The sequence below is a fragment of the Pongo abelii genome, chromosome 1, assembly GCF_028885655.2.
Source record: "Pongo abelii isolate AG06213 chromosome 1, NHGRI_mPonAbe1-v2.0_pri, whole genome shotgun sequence".
Lineage (NCBI taxonomy): Eukaryota > Metazoa > Chordata > Mammalia > Primates > Hominidae > Pongo > Pongo abelii.
In genome coordinates this window covers 194,999,279-195,023,749 of record NC_071985.2, presented here as the reverse complement: position 1 = coordinate 195,023,749, position 24,471 = coordinate 194,999,279, and the positions used below count along the sequence as shown (strand labels likewise).

At 43.9% G+C, this 24,471-nt stretch overlaps 1 long non-coding RNA gene across 1 annotated transcript; it reads right to left on the bottom strand.

Annotated features, from left to right (window-relative positions):
* Positions 1-328: 328 nt before the first annotated feature.
* On the bottom strand, positions 329-22,689 carry LOC129059249 (uncharacterized). The gene is made up of 6 exons (XR_010136151.1): positions 20,524-22,689; positions 9,039-9,163; positions 8,691-8,757; positions 3,402-5,630; positions 2,091-3,042; positions 329-669 (listed from the first exon to the last, which is right to left on the bottom strand). It is a non-coding gene; the product is annotated as an uncharacterized LOC129059249 (long non-coding RNA).
* Between the last annotated feature and the right edge of the window lie 1,782 nt (positions 22,690-24,471).

The window sequence follows — 24,471 nt, the reverse complement described above, 5'->3', positions numbered from 1 at the left end:
CACCTCCAAGAAAACACAGGACTTGGTATGTTACTGGGTTTCACTCCCACTGCTTAAGACTGTGATTTTGATAGTCTCATCTTTCTGACTAGAATATATTTTGTCATTAGTAAGAGGCTGCATTGCACCTGTTCACTAAAGCAGGGAGGTTTTTCAAGTTTGGAATTTCCCTGGCAAAGGAGACCTTGGAAATTGACCAACTGGCTAATCCCATTGATCTCCGAGTCCCCTCCACCTGCCCTGCCCCCCACCCTCCGCCTCTCAGGCTGCTCAAAAAATAGCTTTTGACTGTGGCCTTTAACAATATGATAATTTATTTAAAACAGATACAGTCCTGAAAGTGACCCACTTAAAATTATTAAAGAGATACTGTGTTTATTTTTGCTGTCCATAAAACAGAAAATGGTTTATGAATATGCAAACCGATCTGATGTAATTAGCATGATTGGCTCCTACTGCACTCCGTTTTATGTGGTTAGAAGAGTAGATGCAGAAACTAATGAGGTCATGTTAATGTGCCTGTGAAGAGAGCTTCAGCTGTCAGAACAACGAAGGCGAATGTCTGGGAGAATCTTTTCTTTTCCACAAAATCACTGAAAGTGGGCACGAATAGGGTGAGATCCCGCCTGTGTGCTGGGGAGCCACCAGGTCCAGGATCCACTTTGCCTCCTGCATGCAAGGAGTTGAGATGAGAAATAAAAATCTATGTCTATTTGGAGCAATGATTAATGTGGTATTTAATTATCTAGAAAGTCTTCAACAAGTGCTAATAACTGAAACTCCTCGGGCAGTCAGCACATGCCACACAGTCCCATTAGACATACTAACACCCTATCCCCTGGCCCTTCTTAATTAAAATAAGAGGCAAAAATGTTAATTGTGCACCGACCACCTCTGGGGATTAATCTGCCCTGATCATAGCACCCGAGGAAGCAGGTTGCTCACCTGAGCATGGACACTGACATACCAGGCTCCTCCTCCTCCCTGAGTGCCGATACCCACCTGGTAAATGCAGGCCCCTGCCCCTGCTGGGAGAAGGGAAGAGGAAGGGAGGCTGGCCGCAAGTGGGCAGGGGTGCCTTTTAATCTGAATGCCAGAAGGCATGTCTCAGAAATCTTCTTAGATATTGAACAGGACACACAGCCTGCCACTGAGCTTTTCCTTTTACATCTCTCCTAAAGCATAAACATACGAACTTGAAAACCTTATTTTCAATTTCTGCCAGCTCCTCTATGGCTCTAAAAATATACTTCTCCTCTTTGTATCCCCTCCCTCCAAAACACACACACACACACACACACACACACACACACACACACACACATTTTGCAACAGAAACAAAGAACGTCTTGAGAGCTCAAATGTTAAAAGGGAGGAGACCAGTCGAAAGTGAAAAATGAGGCTTTGGTGCTAATCAAAGACTCAGCTGAGTTCAATGTAAAGAGACCTCACGGGAAAGACATTGAATTTGCTCATTCTAAAGACACTTAAACTAAAAGAAAAGGAAATGGTGTTCTTCAGCCTGCACCTGGTAGCAACTTTGACTCCTGCCTTTGGAGAAACAGCTGGTCCATTTCTGATGGTCTCTGCAATTACAGAATCTCAAAGAGGAATATTTATTGCATGGCTACTACATGCCTGGCACTTTCCTGGGTTCTGCAAAGTAGGAATTTTTATCCCCATTATACAGAGGTGGAAACTGAGGCTTAGAGAGGATAAATAACTTGTCCATAACCAAACAGCTAGTAAACGGCAGAGGCAGGCTCTGAATCCAAGTCTGTCTTACTTAAAGGTTCACGTTCTTTCACTATATTATCTTAGGATGCAGGGCGAAAGGAGAGACATGGGTGTGGGTCCCGCCCTGTGATGTCTTAAGTTTGGCTTGTTTAAGGAAAAGAACAACATTTACCAAAAATATTTTTACAACTTTGAAAATGGGTGGGAACTCCACAGTGGAAAATGACAGAATATCTTGCCCAAGAAACCCCAAGGAAAGGAATTGACAGGAAACATGAAAGCTGGGTCTTTTTCACCCTGGCCTCCCAACACCCACAACTCCGTACCCAGCATCCTGGCCACATGAAACTTACCTGCCACTTCCCAAGCACGTCACGAATATGCATATCTCCAGTCCTTTGCCCACGCTGTGCCCTCTGCCTGGATCTCCTTCTCTTTGCATACTCCACTTCACTTCTCCCCATGAAAATCTGCCTCTCCTTCAAGGCAGTACCTGGATTTTCCTTCTTTTACAAGATTACATTCCTACAGATCAAGCACATTGAACCTACCACTGTGTTATATCATCACCACACTAGATTATAGCTGCTTGTTCATATGTCTGCCTTTTTGGCTGGACTGTGTATTCTTTGAGCTAAGGGAGCTGAATGTGTGTCCAGAACCCTTAGCCAGTGCCAGGTACATAGAAGGTGTTCCATGAATATTTGTTGAATGCATCAGTGAATGAATAAAGGAATAAGTAAATTTTTAAGAAGTGTATGGCCCTTTTCTTAGGGATTTCCACAACTTTGGAGAACATACTTAGATCATTTCTTTCTTTTGCTCACAAGGAGCCATGTCCATAGGCAGGGTGCAGTTCCCATCCATAACAGCAGAGGCATGAATGCACAGATATCAAAAGGTCCCATCCTAATCTGAAATCTCCATCCAGTTTCTCAATTTCATCCTGATTTCATGGCACCATATACCTCTCTGTCATAAATCTTTATCACTGCTGTAATTTTACATCTAGTTAGGTGATTCTTTGATTAATAGCAAGCAGCGACCTCCTCTTTGGGCTCCGGGCTCTATGAAGGCAGGTTTTGTTGGTCTTATCCTACCTTTAATCACTGCTGTATATCCCACACCTAGCCCAGTGCCTGGCACGGAGTAGGTGCTCCATAAGTATCTGCTGAATTAATGAACATGTGATAGAGTGGTTTGACCTTAGCCAAGTCACTTCTTCTGAGCCTTTTTCTTTCCATCTCTGCTATCAGGTCTTCCTTCCATCTGCTATTCTATGATGCTGGAATAGCTCCTCACTTCCTGGAAGTGAAAGCTTTTAGTCTTTAGAAGGCCCAGGTAAAAATTCAAATCTGTTACCTAAGCAAGAGTGTACTAAAACAAAAGCAAATAATGGCATACAAATTGGCCAGCCACCAGGAAGCAAGGCCTTGACAATAAGCAAGAAGATATGTGTGGCTGTGGTGAGTCAGGGAGGGGCCCAGCTGCAGGGACCAGGCCCTGGCATGGCTGTCAGGGCCCAGAACCCCCGGGGAACAGTATCATGGCTCAATATAGGGAGAGAAGAGAAGGGGAGAAGCAACGAGCATGGTATCACTTCCTGGGGCTGCCATAACAAAGTACCACAAACTAGAGGGCTTAAAGCAACAGAAAGTTATTACCTCATAGATTTGGAGACCAGAAGTCTGACATCAAGGCATTAGAAGGTCCATGCTCCCTACCAAGCCTTTAGAGGAGGGTCCCTCCTTGCCACTTCCAGCTTTTCATAGCTCCAGTCATTCTTTGGCTTGTGGCAGCATCACTTGAACCTCTTCCTCCATCTTTCCATGGCCAAATTCCCTTTGTATCTTTATAACATCCCCCTTCTGTGATCCATGTCTCCTCTTACAAGGACACCAGTCATATCGGATTAGGGCCCACCCTCCTCCAATTTGACCTCATCTTAACAGGATTACATCTGCAAGGACCTTCTTTCCAAATAAGGTCACATTCACAGGTACCAGGGGTTGGGATTTAAACATATCTTCTGGGAGAACATAATTCAACCCATATCAGAGGTCAAAAGCAGACTCTAGTTCAGCAAACTTTTGACCACTGCTATGTGCCAGGCCTTGTGCAGGTCTAGATGAAGAAAAAAAATGAATCAGATATAAATATTAATACAGAAAGGAGACATCACATCCTCAAAGGGGCATTTGATGCTATGAGCATCGGATGAAAAGAAGGCAAGATCATGTTCGGTCATGGAAAAAATTCAGAGAGGTGGTTGGGCTTCAGATATTTGTTGAATAGATCAGAGTTCAACAGACGAATATGGGGACAGCAAAAGGTGGTCCAGGAAAGGGAAGAGCATAAACAGGTCATGCAGCACAGAACTGATGCTCTACCCTCTGACGGTGTACAGTTTTTAAGCAGAGAATCATAAAGTGATTCAATTTTGGTTTTCACAAAAATCCCAGCCAGCTCAGTAGGACATCGGAGGCCCTGACTGATCTAGTCCCTATCTAGTTACTGGTCCAGAGTCAAGTTTGTTCTGTGTGTGGTCTTAGAGGTGCCAGACATGCCAGGTCAGTACTCACTGGGTATGTGCTTGTCCTGCTGCCCAAAATCCTCCTTCCCTCCCTTATCAGGCAAAACCCTACTTGCCTCTTATAGGTCAGCTCTGATGTCACCAGCTTTGTTTGTTGTGACTTGCAAAGCAGTGTCAGCTCACCTTTGCTACAGCACTAAAGACACCATATTGTCGTTATCTGGCACAATTTGCCTCCCCTACTAGATCAGGGGCTTCTAGGGCTCAGGTACTGGGTCTAGTTAATTCCTATGCCACTGGTAACCTATGCCACAGGTAACCCTGACATGCAGCTGACATTCAGTAAACGTCACTGACCACAGTACTAAGAAAGGACAGGAGGAGATGAAACTGGATGCAGGAAGGTCCATTTAGGTGACATCTACAATAGTACTGGCAAGAGATAATAAGGCTCTTAGTACTGCATAAGGCAGAGACAAGTGGATGAAGAAGAAAGGCAGATTCCCCAGAAGCCTAGAAAGACACAGTTTATAATTCTTCCCACCACACCCTGGACATCCCTTCCTCCCCCTCCTCCTCTACCCATGTGCACACTGGTGGACATCCCTCTCTAAAGCCCCAAGGACCCAGCATGACCTAGAGCTTGTCTGCCCTAATTCTGGGCAGGAAGCACAAATGCTGCAACCCTTAGCCTGAGGCTCAGTCGGGGAAGTATTGGGAGTTTGGCCAGCCCTCTCCAAAGCTCTCTGCTGCTAGCCTTAGGCGTCCCTTAAAGTCATTTCTTAGAGCCCAAGAAGAGCCCTGCTATGGCCCTTTGGTGGGATAAGAGCGACCCCCAGTGCCCAGGAACTTGCCCAGGCAAGCTCTTCACCCACAGGTTCTATTTAAAGGGGCAGTTCCAACCTGTGGGCAAGACCCTTGATAATTAGCCCTGTGTAGACTGGGAAAAGCCCAGTGAGTTCCTGGAAAGCAAGCCCTTCCGCATTCAATGAGACACAAGCTGAACCAGAATCATGTAGGAGCTGGTGCCTTCTGCCTCCTCCCTTGTAGGCTGGTGCAGCCATGTTCCCCTTTTGGTGAATGTGCTCCCACTAAGTACCACTGTTTTACCTTCCAAATAAATAAGGTGGCTCCATTGCATGCAAGATGTGATGGACTTGGGCGTAGAAGGCCAGCTTTGCAGAGGCTGCTGTGGAAGTCGTATTGTCACAATTCCTACAGAACTCCAGGGAGTAGCCTACACCAACCTGACCAGCCAGGAGTAAGGGGCAGCCCATGCTCCTTCTTCCTTCTCTTCCTTCCCTCTCACTCTTCCATCCCCTCCAGTGCTGGCCACACACAACAGCCAGGGCTATTGCAGCTACCCAAAGGAAACAGGAAGGAGGAAGGAGGTGGTTATTGGGTGTCTCATCATTTCAATCTGCATTCACTTCGCAGGAACACAGCCACTCCTCCCACTGGAAGACCCCAATTAGGGAAGACAGTCAAAATCAAATTGTTAGCCCTATAACTGTATTATACATTCTCTCTCCCCCACCTCTTCTCTCTCTGTCCCTCCCTCCTTCCTTTCCTAGTATCCTTCCTTCCCTAGACTCAATCATCCTCATATTCTGTTGCCATTAGCTTTAGTTGTGGACTTCCTTTTTGTGTATTTGCAAAGACATTTTGATATCTATTGATTGAAGGCAGGATTTTAGATACGAAGCCAAAAAGCTGTGATGAGCCTTCCCATTCTGACAATGTGATCAAGTTCTGAGTGTTGTAGAGTGAGAGAGGAAAGACAATTAGAAAACAAGGCAAGGGATGGAGGGGGCATGCTGTGGTGTCATTGGCAAATCCTCATAAGCCAAGCGGGAGGCTCCCTTGTGCTGCACAGATGTGGATACAAAACCATCCGTGGACACAGGACAGATCCCTTCAGCAGACGTTAGCTGAGTAATTACTATGTGCAGGTCACCTTCACACCTGCACACCTTCCAGTTTATAAAGCACCCTCAGGTCTCTTACTTCTTCTAGTTCTCACACCTACCTATGAGGCATGTGTGATCATCCTAACCTCCCTCATGAAGAGACTGGAGCCCAGAGAGGCCATGGGGAGTAGGAGGAGCCAGAGGAGAATCCAGATCTTCTGATTCCAGATCCAGGGCTCTTTCCCCTGCACCAGCCACAGAGCGTTGCTCTTGAAGTCACCAAATAAAACAGCCCTCAAAGTGCAGCACATCTAACCAGGCTCTGCAATCCTAAACAAGTCAGATGGCCAGAAATAATCTAGAGGAGGGTGACAATGACTTTGTGTTGAGGAAAGGAAGAGCAGGGACAGATTGAAATGACCTGTACTCAGCATGGTGAGAAAGTTTAGAAGTGGCAAGCTCCAAACCCACAGTCACTTTGGGGGCTTCCACATTCAACCCATTTAAGTACTCAAGTTAGGGGTTTCCTTTGACATTTGCAGAAGTTCATTCAGAAACAACATAGAATTTGTTACCTTATGCAGTGTTAGACTTTTGCAATTCATTTCTCTAAGTGGTCATGCTAAAAATACAGTCACAAAGGAGAAAGGAACTGAAGACATCAAATAATACCATCTCCTTGATGCTACAATGTTTCCAAATGATTTAGATGATGTTGTGGGTAGTAACTTATAAAATGATCTAGAATATTCTGAGAACATCCTTAACCTTTGAGGTTGACAACTGGTCAGATAGTTATGCCCTTTAATGTAACATTCCTCAATATCCTAATCAATGATAAATTCTGAGCCTAATAATCCGGGAAGGCATCTCTGACATTCTCAACTCATTCATTTCACAAATATTTTATTGAACACCTATTGTATACAGGCCTTGGGCTTGTTGCCAGGGATGCAATGGTGAACTAAGCAGACACAGTTCCTGCCCTCAACCTGCAGCAGGGTGGGAGATAGAGACACCATAATTCTAATACAAACAGATAAGCTTTGCCAAGGGAAATAAAGAAATGCTATGAGAGCCCCAAGAGGGGCACCCAACCAAGCTCAGATGGTCCAGAAAAGTTTCTTGGAGTGGTTGACTTCTAAGCTGGGACCTGGAGGATGAATAGGATGTGGATACATTTGGGAGTTAGGAGACCATTCCATCCCCTATAGTGCATGTGGAGGATGGGTCCCAGCTCCCTAAGATTTCTGTTGACCGATGGCTGTTTACCTCCAAATGGGTACAAGGGCATGTACAGCAAGAGACACAGGCAGAGACCCTGGCTGCCTCATTGCTCTGCTTCCCAGAGCTTCCCTTTGTCCAACCCCTTGGTGTCCATTTTTTGTCCCTCCTCTTGCAAGAAGGGTCTAGTTATGGGTTGCCAAGATGTCCATTTTACCAGGGTGCCTGTCTATTCCACCTGAAATTGCATAAGCTACCTGGCCCTGGACACCTGTGCAATGTTTCAGGAAGCCATAAGAATGCAGATAGTTTTATTTTTTCAAAGCCTTTCTCACCCAGAAGGGCAGACAGGTTCTCATTATTTGTGGAGACAAGAAAGATACATAGTAGAGGAAACATTAATTCAAACAAAAGGTTCATTCTTTTTTATGTACAAATTATGCAACATAATTGTTTTACCATGATTAATATTATTTCAGGGGCCTAACAAACACCATTTACAATGCAAATCTCCTCAAGGCTGCAGAAAGGTACCTGTAATCAGGGAGGGTGTGATGGCTGCCCAGATGGAGTGGGGACAGGATGGAGTGAGTGAGAAAGGGTCACATGGCTCATCTTTGAGCACAGCATCAGAAAGCCCAAGTGGGCATGGCGGTCTCCCCTTTGCTGCACCCAGCAAAGGCTTCAGGAGAACTTTCTGCATCTGTCAAGCATGCCCTCTGAGCTCTAAGCCAATGTCTCCATTTCTACCCTCCCTTCCTGAGGCTTCCCTTTAAAAAGTCACATGCCTTTACTCCTAACCAAGAGAAAGCCACATGACTAGGTGGTGGGAAGATGGGAAATTGGAAAATAACAACAAGGGAAAATGTGTCAAAAGTACCCATCTGTTCTAATTCATCCCATCATTAATAACGTCTCCTCCCCCTCTTCCAGAAAGAAAAAGCAGGAGGCCTCCCACTGGGCTGTGTCCCCCATCTCCTGGTGCCATCGCAGGGGCTCACGTGATCTACCGCTTTGATGTGGTTTGATTCTCTAAACGTGTGATTAGCACACACTTTGTACCACACACCCAGTTTTAGTCCTCTCTAGCACTCACCAGTTAGAAGCCCCCAAGCCCCACCACCAAATTGCCCTTGCGAGATAGCTGATCTCTCTAACTTAGCTTCCCTACGCAGAGGAGCTCCTGATGCTGAATGAAAAATCACCTCGCTCTGCCTATGCTCAAATAGCACAAAACACATCCTGGGAAATATCTTCTGTCACTCTGGGATACAATTTCTCCTTACCTCTTTATTCCCATTGCTTCCAATGTCCTGTGTTATAAATGTATGAATTCAATAAGCATGAAATTTTCTAGAGAGAGAGGGAAAAAATCATTATAACATGGCATATATGTTGGTGAATTGTTAATTTGCTAGAGCAACAATATCACTGCAATGTTACAACTGGTTTCCTTAGTAACATGTTAAAGTATATAGGAAAACACTTTGGGGTAATAAAATGTTCCCATTTGAATTTTGAATAAACTTTCACACGAGGTAGGAAAGTGGGATTCTAAAAATAACAGATTAGGTAATCAATTAATTTATTCAGTCATTCCATGGAATTTTAAAGCATGAAAATATTGCACTTACTGGAAATATGTCAGGTTACCAGAATTGTGTCTCGCTGTGCTGGTCAGTTAAATTTTGAAGAATTACTTAGAAATTTTTTCCTGTTTAACACTCAGCGATGTATGGAAACAGCTCACCTGGGCATTCTGAAATGAAGAGAGTTTATTCTTAAGGGTCCAATAATCAAAAATAAATTACTTTCCTGGTGCTGGAATCCAGAAGCCCAGACTTCCAAATTATAATTTTCTGGGGCAATGGTTTTCAAACTTCACTGTGGGTCAGATTACCCTGGAGGGCTGGTTAAAACACAGATTGCTGGGCCCCGTTTCCCAGAGTTTGATTCAGGAGGGCTAAAGTGGAACCTGAGAATTTTCATTTCTAGCAAGTTCCCCGGATGTGCTGACACAGCTGGTTCAGGGACCACACATTGAAAGCCATGTTCTAGGGGAAGCCTAAAAATTATCTCTCTGGCCCTACATAACTGAGCAATAAAAAGGGATTTCATAGCATCTTTAAGACAATCTGAATCTTAAAGCAATGGCACAGAGATCTTCTTTCCTTATTCATCATTTATAAAAAGTGATTGCTCACGCCTGTAATCCCAGCACTTTGGGAGGCCGAGGTGGGCAGATCACCTGAGGTCAGGAGTTCAAGACCAGCCTGGCCAACATGGCGAAACCCTGTCTCTACTAAAAATACAAAAATTAGTCGGGTGTGGTGGCACGCGCCTGTAATCCCAGCTACTTGGGAGGCTGAGGCGGGAGAATTGCTTGAACCCAGGAGGCCGAGGTTGCAGTGAGCCGAGATCACACCATTGCACTCCAGCCTGGGCAACAAGACTGAAACTCTGTCTCAAAATAATATTAGTAATAATAATTAAGGAGATGGGTCCATTCTCCTGGGAGATGGGGAAACATAGTTGGGCCTAGAGGCTGCATGCCTTCCAAAGAGGATAAACAGGGAGTGGGTCCCTCACCTGGCATCAGGCCAACATCATACAGCATGAAGCAGGGCCTCTATTTTCAACCAGCTCCATCGCCAGTGCTCAGCAGGCAGCCAGACACCAAGTAGGAGGTTGGCCAGATGCGCTTCCACTCGAGTTAAGAGTACACTCAGTGAGAAGCTTGGTTTTGCTACAGGTTTTACTAAATGTATTCACAAAGTCATTGGTGACAGGAAAATGCTTAAATCGCAGTCCTTGCCCTTTAGCTCCTAATATGATAATCCAGGTCTCCAGGTAGACAGTCAGCATATAAAGCAGAAAGTGCCCTGGACTGGAGTCAGGACATCTTGCTTCTGGTCCTGAATTTGCCGTGACTTGCCATTGACCTTGGGTTCTCTTCCCTTTCCAAGAGGGTCAGACCAGTGTTCTCCAAGAACCGCTTCCAGCCCTAGTATCACAGGAGTTAATCTTAATCCTACACTCTTTCACTGTTTTTTGTTTTGTCCTTTTACTATACCAAATCAATTTCAGTTTGCACTAAAGGAAATTCCCTAATTACTGTTTTGTATCTTGCAGAAGATCACTTCCTACAGTTAATTTCTCAACTTCAGTTTCCTTGCTCCAGAAGCTTGCTGTGTCCACATTTCAATTAATTGCCTATTGGCACACATCCGACTCCAAATATTTGTGCAGTTCCCAAGAAAGCCTCATTCAGCTAAGTACCTGATCGCGTCAACCTGCTCTCTGGTTCCAACATCTCAGAATATCCAAGCGAGGAATATGCAAATGCTAGAGTCACCCAGAGAGAATTCATCAGGGGAGGCAGTCACTGGAGGCAGGGAGAGAGTCTCAGATGAAAGATATTATCGCTTGCTGGAGACAAGGGAAATTGGGGTGGGGGAAGGGAAGAAGTAAAGAATCTGAGGACTGCAAGCGCTTGCACCTTACAGCACAGGATGCTGTTTCTTCAGAGAAAGGCCAAGCAGATCAGCTACATTACAAATATGCTATGGAGGTACTTGCAGGGAGCCAGGGTTTGTTTTAGGAGCAGGCAGAAAAGGGAGTATTATTAGAGAGGCTACACAGGTCTCTGTGCCAATAAATTCATTACTCCTACTTGCTGACAAACTCCTACTATTAGAATCACTCTTCAATGTGTTTTCTAACATTGCAAAATGTTTGGGGTATACTGCTCAGTAACAAAAGGGGTATGCAAAATTATATAAACATGGGAATCTCAAACACATGGAAAAGAAGACAAGAAAAATATGCCAATGCTGATTTGCCTCTGGGTGGTGAGATCACGGGAAAGATTGTCCCTACTTTACATTTTTCTTTACTCTCCAGGTTTTCTACAATTATTAAGTGCTGCTGTACTGCTTTTAAGGTTAAAAAAATTTTTTGAACCTTTTTTCATACAAAAAGCATGCTTTGAAGGTAAGTCACTGTCTTCAAAAAGGTCCTGGTAAAATGCAAATCTATTACCTAAAAGGGATTGTCCATGAATAGTTGTGCATAGTTTAGTTTGTCATCTTGGTTACTCTCATCTTAGACCATGGGCCACGGATCTTGTTTCATTCATCTTTGCACCTGTAAGCTTAGTCCTGACCTAGGCACAGGATGAGCATTGAATGTTTATTGAATTGTCCCCCAAACAGAGAAGACAACAGATCTCTGAAGAATGGAACCCAGGATAAGCTTTGAAAGAACAAGGGTCATTTGGAAAGGCTTGGGGTAGGATGAAGCCCAGGGGATGATATACTGAGGGAGCCCAGTAGAGAAGAAAATAGCATGAGGGCCTTCAGCACTGCCTCCAGGAGGGGATGGAGTGGAACAAAATGGGGTAGGGACAGGGGCACCTCTAAGGCTGAAGATTCCTCACTGTAGTTTCGCCACTAGCCAGCCCTGTCTTTCAACAGAGTAGTTCAACGGCATTGGTAATGCTCCTGTTGAGCTCTAGTTTCAAAGTTATTCCACTCATGGAGACACTAAAAGCAAAATGGAAGTTCAACTAAGGAAAACGTGAGGAGCTTCTTCTGGCAGGATCTGCCTCACCTGGACTAATGACATTGTGCAGAACGCTAAAGGGAGCTCCAGGGAAAGGTCAGTGGCTTTCAAGTTTGAGCAAGATTGCACAACAAGACCCAGAAAGATATGGAAGAAACAAAGCTCAGATGGGAAATCTAAGTTACAGAGTGGTAGAAGGACTTTGGCAAAACCTAGTGACATAAAGCTGTCTGCTTAATTGTCACTGTGCAGGTGCCCAAGGGAAATGGCTTATGTCAAGTCAATGGAAAAAAGACTTCTTTGATTTTCTCATTTGGGGCAAGCTGCTTACACATATAATTATAACTACTCATTTAATAAATATTTATTGAGTGCCTACCATGTGTCAGGAGCTGGAAATTGGTAATGAATAAAGCAATACTCCCTGCTCTTGAGGAATCTGTGAACTGGAAGGAACATCATTTACTATCTAGTTCAACAGCTGTATTTTATGGATCAGGAGATCACAGCCCACAAAAGGGAAGCCATATGACCCAGAGCACTCAGCTAGTGCTCTTTCACCATTTTTAATACCATGAGGTTGTATACCTCGTCACTTCCCAGGGTTTGCAATGACTCTCCCCTACTCCATTGACAAAAATTCCACCTTCCCTCTAAGGCTTGTTAAAATGTCACGTAGTTTTTTTCTATGCCCTCCTTTGGTTCCCGCAGCCCACTGTACCTCTATTACAGCAATTGTCACAGTCTTCCTTGAACTTTAGTGAGTATACATCTGTCCCCTCCACTGGATTCCAAGCCCCCTGAGGGCAGAGATGGCCTCCTATTCATCACTATAGTCTCAGCACCTTGCACAGCTGTGGGGAATAACATTTATGGAGTAGCTACCAAAACCTGGACACTATGCTAAATGCTTTATACACAGTCACATTTAATCTCAATCAAACTCTCTAAGGTGGCTCTTACTTTGCTTGATGTAAAGATGAGGAAACAGAGGCTCAGAGATGTTAAATAACTTTCCAAAAGCCACAAAGCCAAGTGGAGAATGAAGGTTGAGCCCATTGTATCTGGCTCCAAAGTCCATGCTCTTCCTCTTATAAATGATATGCTCCATGAGGTCAAGGACGATGTCTGTCTTGTTCATCAGTGCATCTGTAGCACCTGGTGCAGTGTCTAACATGGTGGTATTCTATCGGTCACACAGGTCCCTCTGATTCTGTACTGGAGGAGATTACACAGACTGCAAACCACCAGGAGGCTGGGACCCTTAGTGGTCATCTTGGAGGCCATCTGCCAGCAGAGGGCAAGGTGCACAGACCGGCTCAGGTGCCGCGTCAACAGATCTGCCATTATAATAACCTAATCATGTTCAAAGGCAGAAATCAAAGTGAGCACACAGTAATCTCAAAACAAAACAAATAAACAAAGTGAGCCCTAATTGTGTTGTGTGTGACAACAACACAAGCCCCTGGAGATAATGAATAAAGCAGAGTCACATAGGACAAGCAGCCCAGTCAGGTAGAGGCTGGGAAAATGGTGAGGTGAGCAAGATCCAGGGATGGGGCAGGTTGCAGGGTGCTAGGACCACCCTGGTAACAGAATATATAGAACGTGCACTTTACAGGGAGACTAGCATGCGGCATGGGGCTGAGGGGGGCTGCTAAAAGGAGTTTCAATGATTTCAACACTCATTTCAACTCCTAATTTCTGAGCCAAATCTCACAAGCAACTGGTTTCCCCACCACGTTGCTGCCAGCTCCCATTCCCCACCTCCCAACAGCCCCCTACTTCCTGGCTTTGCCTCAGCCTCAAACAACAGATCCAGGTTTTCAGAAGTTCAGGAGCAAACCAGGGAAGGCTCAGTGAATCCACATTTTTGTCTCCTTCATCCCCCTCCAGCCAAGAAATGATTGCATGGAGAACATCTCTGAGAAATTGGTGGAAAAAACAAAACAAAACAAAACAAAACAAAAAAACAGATTTTTTTCCCACTGGGTCTTTTCAAGCTCTCTTTTCTTTTTTTCTTTTTTTTTTTTTTTTCTTTTCGTATTTACAAGGGAAAACAGCTACCCTTCCATGGACTTGCTTTCTTTTATTGCATGCTGAGAACAAGATAACCCATGGGATTCCTTGGCGCAGTGGCTTCCAAGAAGCTCAGAACTAAATCCAGTGTTCATGTCTCACCCTAGGTTGTAAGTTCCTTACAGGCAAGAAGACAGATGTGCTTTTCTTTTTGCTCCTACAGAGCCTAGCACCGTGTTCAGCAAAGGGACTCAACAAAGATGTGTGCAAGTTAAACATTCGAGCACAGTGCTCCACTCCCACCCCAAGACTTCCCACCCCTCTTTCGAGTTTTTTTAAACTGTCTTATTATATATGTGTTTTTATCATGACCTACCTCAAATCCTTTATGTAGGCAGGCAGGGAATAAGTGAATAAGTAAACAAATAAATGGATAACAGACTCCCTCCTGCCTGAGGGTACTTGCACAGAGTTTTATCAGCTCTGCTTCCAGAAAATCCACCCTAACTGATATTGAGCTAGGAAACAACAGTTTGGGAGCTCAGCAGGTTCCTTTTTTTTTTTTTTTTCAAACCTAGATAAGCTTGGGTGCCTCAAATAAATTCCCCTTTGATTGGTATGTTTCATCAGTTGAACTCTAATTGGTGCAAACAGGTAATTTGGAGATTACAAGATTTATTCTTCTATAACAGTGATTACTGATTGCTAATGATAGTGCTGATTTTTAGGTGTTTAAAATCTTGACAGTTACAATACTCATGTGATTTACTACAGTGTCTTAGAGACAGCCTTCCACAGATCTCCGAGGACAGAGGCTGTGTCCTCCATGAGCACTGCCCAGTGCCCCATGGGGGTGTGTGTATGAAGAAATGCTTATTAATATTAATAATAATCATCACAAAACGATAAAGCACTCACCCAGAATACTGAGTCATGCAATCTGCTTGCAATTTCATGGATTTTTGAAATGTGTACCTTTTCTCACCAATGCCTAATTAAATGGGGTATTAGGATTATTAGCTCTAGAAATAATTGGCCTTAAAATCACATCATAAAAGGACAAAATCATAAACTCTCCTCCCTGACATTTGGAAAGACTCTGGTTTGGAAGCACTCAGAGAAGCTAGAACTACTAAGTAGCTGCCTTCCTGCCACCCCAGGGAAAGGAGCTAAACAAGGCTGCCCTGGCCTGGTGCCAGCTCAGGAGCCAGGCACCGCCTTTGGGCGCTTTCCTTCGTTATCCCATGTTAACAGGCCAGGCACTAACATGTCAAAACACCGGTGTGTGAAGTGAGTGGAGAGGGGCAGTGCCCAGACAGGAAAGTTGCCTCCACCCAGGGAGCCAGCACGCAGGGCGTGGGCATCCAGTCTTACCAGGATGAAGCTTGGCACACTAGTGCACTTGCCAATAAGGAGGGCGCAAGTGATGAACTCGGGCCAACTAATTCAGAAATGAGCAACAACTACCACTGGGTCCGACACTGTACCCAGAATACAATGGCAACTCTCCAACCTTAGTACCTATTTATATTTTCTTTTTGTTAAGACTTTAAGTGAATAATAACAGAATATGCCATTTCCAATTTCCTGCCTCCCAGCCTTTGCACAGGCGGCTCCCTATGTAAGTGGAGCTGCACCTGCAGGAACTTCTTATCAGGCAAGGGCCAGGTCAGTGCCGCTTCCTTCCCTGGTTCCACCTTTCTTCTTTCATCATGCTGGGTAATTAATGCCTCCCTCCTCTCAACTCCCATGAGCAGTGCCAGTTCTCTGGACATGTGTGTTCACTAGTGTGTGAGCTCAAGTCTGAGAAAACCAAAGGCTTTGGTGTCCTCCCACACTCAGCACACTTCCCTGTATGTAATCAGTGTTCAATAAATCTAGTTTGACACAATCACAAAAAGCCTGTAGTCCCAGCTACTCGGGAGGCTGAGGCAGGAGAATGGCATGAACCCGGGGCGTGGAGCTTGCAGTGAGCCAAGATCGCGCCACTGCACTCCATCCAGCGTAGGCGACAGAGCGAGACTCCGTCTCAAAAAAATAAATAAATAAATAAAATAAAAAATATATATAAAAAAGCTTTCCTCTAGGTTTGTAGAATCATATGAGTTAAGAACTGAAATGGACCATTGAGGAAATCTCTTTGACCCTTTCATTCCAGGGATGAAGACATGATGGCGCCAGTGGGTGGAATGAGTTGCCCAAGGACTTTCAGTGAGTGGCAGTGTCAGATGGAAGACTTTTTAGCTACAAGGGTCTAAAAAAGAAGTATCCCAAGTCACCTACAAGTAATACACCTACACCTTTTGCTGTTAGAGAAGAGCAGATCTTTGATTAAACTCAATGCTCATGGCCACCCAGGTTTCTTGGCAGTTTGGGATGTGTACACAACCACTGTCCTTCTGCATCCCATACTCAGGGTCACAATGGGAATTACGACACTCAAGCCTTGTGTGTAGCGCTTTATATTTTCAGAGTGCTTTCAAATGTATAATTTGATCCTTATGACAATTTTTAGTGGAGTTATTATTCCCATTTTACCAGGAGGGAACTTGGGTGAAATGACTTGCCTGGGGTCACACAGCTAGGGCTCACTTTGTTTGTTTGGTTTTAAGTTTACTGTGCATTCACTTTGATTTCTGCCCTTGAACAGCTAGTGTGGTAGAGCTGGGCCTTGAACCTAGGACTTTTATTCTTTTCTTTTCTTTTTTTTTTTTTTTTTTTTTTGAGACAGGGTCTTACTCTGTCACCCAGGCTGGAGTGCAGTGGCACAATCTTGGTTCACTGCAACCTCCACCTCCAAGGCTCAAGTGATCCTCTCACCTCAGCCTCCTGAGTAACTGGGACTACAGGTGTGCACCACATGCCTGGCCTTTTTGTATTTTTTGTAGATACAGGGTTTTGCCATGTTGCCCAGGCTGGTCTCAAACTCCTGGGCTCAAGCAGTCCACCTACCTCGGCCTCCCAGAGTGCTGGGATTACAGACCTGAGCTAACATGCCCAGCCTTGAACCTAGGGCTTTTGATTTCAAGCCTGGTATCTGTGCTCTTTGTCTCAAAGCTGCCTCTCTCAACTCTGCTCCATAGAGACAACATCCTAGGACCTCTCCTTGGCCTGCGGCTTCTGGAGCCAGGCGCTTTTGAGCAGGTTTCATGCTTTACTCTCCCCATGTAATCCTGGACATGACCATCAGATTGTTCCTATCCTGCCTTTAAATGACTTAAAAAGGCTGATGTGTGAGGCTTTCTGGGGAAATAGAGGGCTGGCTCTGGTTTGGCCTGGATAGCACCAATCCCCAGCCACATTAGATTGAATTTTACTCTGCCACAGTATATTTTTTTCCTGAAAAATTGGAAAAAGTTTGCATTTCCTAGGAGCGGGTCTTCCTATCACCATTAAAGTGAAGTTACAACATAATTCATCTCCCTTTGTGATACAGGAGAAATGCAAAAACATTTGACCCATGTCTCGCACCTGACCCATGCCTTTCCCTTGTAGGAGAAAAGAATGAGGCTGCAGATGGAACTCTTTGACTCTCATTGACTCCTTCAGCTTTTACTGCAAGGGGTGCCATGATTTTTTTCCATAAGTTATTGGGGTACAGGTGGTATTTGGTTAAATAAGTTCTTTAGTGGTCATTTGTGAGATTTTGGTGCACGCATCAGCTGAGCAATATACACTGCACCCTATTTGTAGTCTTTTGTCCCTCGCCCCGCCCCAAGTCCCCAAAGTCCATTGTATCATTCTTATGCCTTTGCATCCTCATAGCTTAGCTCTCACATATCAGTGAGAATATAGGATGTTTGGTTTTCCATTCCTGAGTTACTTCACTTAGAATAATAGTCTCCAGTCTCATCCAGGTCACTGCAAATGCTGTCAATTCATTCCTTTTTATGGCTGAGTAGTATTCCATCATATATATATATATATATATATATATATACCACAGTTTCTTTATCCACTTATTGATTGATGGGCATTTGGATTGGTTCCACAATTTTTAAATTGTGAATTGTGCTGCTATAAACATGCGTGTGCAAGTATCTTTTTCGAATAATGACTTCTTTTCCTCTGGGTAGAATCTAGTAGTTGGATTGCTGGATCAAACGGTAGTTCTACTTTTAGTTCTTTAAGGAATCAGCACACTGTTTTCCATAGTGGCTGTACTAGTTTACATCCCCACCAGCAGTGTAGAAGTGTTCCCTGTTCACCGCATCCATGCCAGCGTCTACTGTTTTTTGATTTTTTGATACGGTCATTCTTGCAGGAGTAAAGTAGTATCGCATTGTGGTTTTGATTTGCATTTCCCTGATCATTAGTGATGTTGAGCATTTTTTCATATGTTTGTTGGCCATTTGCATATCTTCTTTTGAGAATTGCCTATTCATGTCCTTAGCCTACTTTTTGATGGGATTGTTTGGGTTTTTTTCTTACTGATTTGTTTGAGTTTGCTGTAGATTCCAAATATTAGTCCTCTATCAGATGTATAGATTGTGAAGATTTTCTCCCACTCTGTGGGTTGTCTGTTTACTCTGCTGACTCTTCCTTCCTTTTGCTGTGCAAAAGATCTTTAGTTTAAATTAGGTCCCAGCTATTTACCTTTGTTTTTATTGAATTTGCTTTTGGGTTCTTGGTCATGAAATCTTTGCCTAAGCCAATGTCTAGAAGGGTTTTTCCAATGTTATCTTCTAGAATTTTTAGAGTTTCAGGTCTTAGATTTCAATCCTTAATCCATCTTGAGTTGATTTTTGTGTAAGGGGAGAGGTGTCCCCTTATACAAAATTTCAGTCATCCAGTTGTTGGTAATTTGTTTTGGCAGCCCTAGGAAATGAATATAGTGACTTTCTCCTCGCTACCTGCATGATGCCTGGTTTAGCAGAACCTTCCTGCTGAAGCCAAATAACTGGATGAGTGAAAGAGGTGGAAAGAGGTGGAACTAGGATGTGAAGGCATCCAGTGCCTTCCAGTTTCATTCTCCTACATGTGGCTACTCTGGAATACAGCTAAGGTTTTGATAGGTTGTGTCATTATTGTCATTCAGTTGGAAGAATTTTTTTAATTTCCATCTTGATTTTGTTTTTGACCCAGTGCTCATTCAGGAGCAGGTTATTTAATTTCCATGTATTTGCATGGTTTTGAAGGTTCCTTTTGGAGTTGACTTCCAGTTTTATTCCACTGTGGTCTGAGAGAGTGCTTGATATAATTTCAATTTTCTTAAATTTATTGAGGCTCATTTTATGGCCTGTCACAAGGTCTATCTTGGAGAAATTTCCATGCACTGTTGGATAGAATGTGATTGATGTTCTGTGGTTGTTGGATGAAATGTCCTGTATATATCTGTTAAGTCCATTTGTTCCAAGGTATAGTTTAAATCCATTGTTTCTTTGTTGACTTTCTGTCTTGATGACTATCTAGTGCTGTCAGTGGAGTATTGAAGTCCCCACTATTATTGTGCTGTTGTCTATCTAATTTCTTAGGTGTATTAGTAATTGTTTTGTAAATTTGGGAGCTCCACTGTTAGGTGCATCTATGTTTAGCATTATAATATTTTCCTGCTGGACAAGCCTTTTTATCATTATATAATGTACCTCTTTGTCTCGTTTAACTCCTGTTGCTTTAAAGTTTGTTTAAGTTACAACATAATTCATCTCCCTGTGAGATAGAGGAGAAATGCATAAACATTTGACCCATATCTCACACCTGACCTATGCCTTTTCCTTGTGGGAGGAAAGAATGAGGCTACAGATGGAACTCTTTGACTCTCATTGACTACCTCAGCTTTTACTGCAAAGGGTGCCATGATTTTGAAGCAAAAAAAAAAAAAAAAAAAAAGAAATAAGAAGTAAATCCAGCTGTCATCAGTTGGAGTGGCTGTCAGTACAAAATAACACTGGTGGTATCATGAAATTTCTCAAACAGGTCAACACAGTCACTCACTGGAGTGTTCTCACTAGGATCAGATAGACATTTGACAAGGTGCTAACCCCACAGAGCAGGGGAAGAGGCAGGGAAGGAGACAAGGCCAAATGTTGCCCCCTTCTTTCTCTTCTTCATAGGAGCTCTGCTCCCCTGTTTCCTGTTGATTCTGGCAATTTCATCATGCTATATTTGATCATTACATAAGGATAAGGTCAGTCTCTCTCACTTTCTCTTCCTAAAGAACTTTTTAAACAAAGTATTTTCTGGAGGGTATGAAGGCAAAGTCAACAATGGCCATAGATCATTCTCTAGAAAGTTTCTTAGGTGATGGCTTCCTTAGTGTATTAAAATTTGCAGCATTACATTTTGTCTTCCCCTGCCTCCCCCAGAGGCTCTGATATAATCAGCAGCACCCCAACACAACTTTGAGCAATTCGCCTTCACACGCACACCCAGAGTCTTGCCTAAATATAACATGAATCATCTTTTCACATTCATTATCAGCCATCTCCAATTACCCCAAGAGAAGCTGAGGCTGTGGTCTGATGGTGAGAGATTAATATAGTCTTTAAGGTGAGGAGTCTGGATTTGCTGATTGTGTGAGAGCCCAGTAGATCATACCAGGTGAGCAGACAGGCATTGGTCCGATGAGCGCATCCCCTGACTTTGTCGCTGTGTGGCCTTGGGTATTTGAGGGCACAACTGCCAGGAAGAGGCTCCAATCTCCACCATCCTGGTGGCATTGAAGAGGGCACTGGGCCAGATGATTTCATGGGTCTCCTCCACCCCCCCAGTGGCTGCTCCTTTCTGTGACATCATAACAATGAAAGTGGGTGGCCCCTGAAGCTGATTCCAATTTGAGGAAAGACTCTCAGCTCTGTGTCCTCCTGTTCTTCTCTTCCTCCTTCTTGTTCTCAAACACCCACAAGGCAGGGCTGGACAGTGACACCTACCCAGATACCATTTTCCCCAGAGAGAACAGGCAAGGGACCAGTGGTCCACAAGGGCACCTTGAGGAGTGGAGTAGTTCTTTCTTGCATCAGGGAAGAAGAGCAACCCTGGTGAGGACATGCCTTGGCAGAGAAGAGGCACTCGGATCATAGATGCAGTATCTCCTTCAGCATCAAACGGCACCGGCAGGCATAGGCCCAAATCTCCAGACTCCACTAATAACTGAGCCAACTCCCTCGAGGCCATGACAAATCCTCCCAAGGCTCAGTGAGCTCACAAGCTAAAGCTGCCAACGAAACTATCCAGAGAGCCCATACTGAGGATGCTGGAGCCTAGGTGGAAAGTTCCAGCTCTGTACACCCTTACCGCAGAGTACTTAAGACTGTGGAAGAAGATGGGGCACGCTCCTGGGGCCAACCAGAGACCCTCCCGGTCTGTCTTCTGAGTAGACCACAAATCCTCCCACAGAATTAAAATCTGCAGAGTGGTTTAGAGAGGCACAGGAGGGCACTAGATGCCTTCACATCCTAGTTCCACCCCTTTCCACCTCTTTCACTCGTCCGATTGTTTGGCTCCAGCAGGAAGGTTCTGCTAAACCAGGCATCATGCAGGTAGCAAGGAAAAAGTCACTATATTCATTTCCTAGGGTTGCCAAAACAAATTACCAACACCTGGATGACTTAAAACAACAGAAATTTATTCTTCTCATTTCTGGAAGAAATCTGAAATCAAGGTTCAGTAGGCCATGCTTTGTCTGAGGGCTCTATGGAAGAACCCTTCCTTGTGTGTTCCCAGGTGCTGGTGGGTCCTGGTAATTTCTGGTGTTCCTTGGCTTGTAGCTGCATCATTCCCGTCTCTGCTGCCATGGTCACTTGGCCTTGATCCCTGTGTGTGCTCACATGGCTTCCTTATAAGGACACCAGTCATTGAATTTAGGGCCCTAATCCAATATGACCTCATATTAACTTAAAATTACATCTACAAAGACCCTGTTTCTGAATAAGCTCACATTCTGAGGTTGGAGGTGGACATGAATTTTAGAGGGACACTGTTTAACCCACTACTGCTAACCCAGCTTGAGGAGCCTAAGCCAACTACTAGTCTGTGTGCTTCATGCACCAAACCCAGCACTTCCAGCCTCCCAGAAGACAGAGTGAGAGCCCCAGTGTGAGATACAGAAACATGGAGATCCCAAACAGACCAGTAACTAAAAACATACCTAGCAGGCAGGCAACCATATGGTCTCAGAAATCACATCACCATTTCAAAACACTGTAATACTCCTCTTGTTTGATTTTCCCAACACCTCAGTGAGGTAGGCAGAGCAAGTAATGCTAACTACACAATATGGAAGAGGCAGTTGAATTTCACGAAGATGAAATAACTTACCCCAGGCCATCTTGCTGGTTAGAAACAGGATTGGAATTAGGATCAGGGTGTCCTCATGCTCAGTCCAGTGTATGCTCCCCCATCCCCCCAACTTACAATCATACAAATGCTTAAATAAGATCGAGGAGAAGATATCACCAAAAAGAAAAGCATCACCGTGGACCGAGAGTATCAAATGTCCAAGCTAGTCATTAAATACTCACTACTGAATCTATTTGTATAGTAGACACTGGGGAGACAAGGATTAATGAGATACAGCTTCTGTTCTCAAGGAGTTTGCAGTCTGGTGAGGAAGACTAAAACACCTAAACAGACACACATGATAAAATATTATACACACTGTGATGGAAGACTGGAGCGGTAAAGTGAATGCAGGAGGGAGTGGTCAGTGCCAACAGGCAAAAGGGAAATTAAAAAAAACTTCAAGGAGCAAATAGTGTTTGGAGATGGTCTTTACAAATAAATTGGTGGTCCCGGGTCAGAAAAAATTGCTATAAAGGACAGTATGCAGACAATTGAAGACATGAACATGAACTCTCTATTAGATAATAAGTTGTTTTCAACCTTAAATATCCCAAATTTGATCATGTGTCACGGATATGTAAAAAAAAACTGTTCCAGGAGATCTCCTACTGAAGTCTTTAGGGGTAAAGGGTAGTGGTGTATACAATTACTCTCAAATGGTTAAGCAAATATTGGTAGCAATATGAATGTGTGTGTGTGTGCATATGTGTATGTATATAAAAACACATTCACACACAATGTAAAGAGACAAGGAGAAAAAGAGGTGAATGTGGCAAAGTATTAATAATTGGCAGAGGCAGCTGAAGAGTACAGGAAGGTTTACTGTTATTGCAACTTTCCTGCACATTTGAAATTTTTCTGAAATGAAAAGCTAAAATAGATCAGGACTGAGTAAGGAGAGAAGCGAGTCATTTAAGAAATAAATAGAACTGAAAAAATTATTGGATTGTGATGTGACTAACTATCCTTGCTACCCAGCAAGAAAGGAAGAAGGGATTGATGGAGCATGCTGGTGGCAGTTATTGGGAAAAATAAAACTGTTTTACCTAAAAAAATCATTTTGAGTTCAAGATGCAGGCTGAAGGGAGAGGAAAAGGGAAGGGGCAGTGATGGGCAGAAGGAACAGCATGAGCAAATACCCAGAAGCCTGGCCAGCCTGGGTGGGTGTGGTTTGCACATGGGGAATTGGGGCAAGAGCTGAAGCTGGGAAGGTTAGCCAGGACCAGATCATGCAGAACTTGCCAGCCATACTAAGGAGCTGAAACCTATCTGAGAGCCAATCTGGAGGCACTGAAGTGTGTCAAGAAGGAGAGTGACTGAGATTCCCACGTGTAGAAGGCAGCAACAAGTGTGGATGAGAGTGGGTTAGAGCAGAGTTGGGATGATCTGGGAGATGTGTTGCAAGCCTTTTATCACATATAATAGTTAAAAGACCAGAGAGGATATACTTATTTTAATACATTAGAGTGGATTCAAGGTTATGCTTACAATAGCACCACACTCATTCGCTTGCATTCTAATGGTTTTATTGTACATTAGGAATTTACACACAACACAAAGTGCACTCAGCGTGTGAACATCAGCCTTCCTGCACATCCCAGCTAAGAAAAGGCTAAGAACCACTGGATTCCATGGGTGAAAGAACAGGGAAGTATAGTTTGCTGGAGCCCTGCAAAAAATCCAGGAAAGAAATGCTGAGGATTTAAGACCAATGATTTTCAAATGTTTAGCCACTGGATGCTCTTCAAACAATATGCAAAAACAGATAAACGTGAAGTTGCTCTGGTTGAGTCAGGGACAGGATGCCCATAATCTGGCCTGCTTAACACCTCTTTCCATTCCAACCTCAGAAGCCCCTGAAAGGACTCCAGTAAAACACTTCAAAAGGCACTGGCCTAGACTAAAAGGGAGAAGATAGTGGTGAGAATTTTGAGAGGAGGTGAAATATGCAGAAAGTTAAGAATCAACTTCTCAACTGGGGGATGAGGGTGGGGAAAAAGTAATGTAAACAATGGGGTTACTAGACCACTTGCTAGAGTTCCAGGTTTCTGGTTGGGACTGGGAAGGTGATGATCAAGATGGCAGGTTTCAGAAAAGGATGAAGATTTTTACATGTTCAGTTGGAGGTCGAGGTGGGACATATTTTCAATAGGCAGTGGAATAACATTAAGGGCTCAGGAGAGAAGTCCCACACAGAGAAGTAAA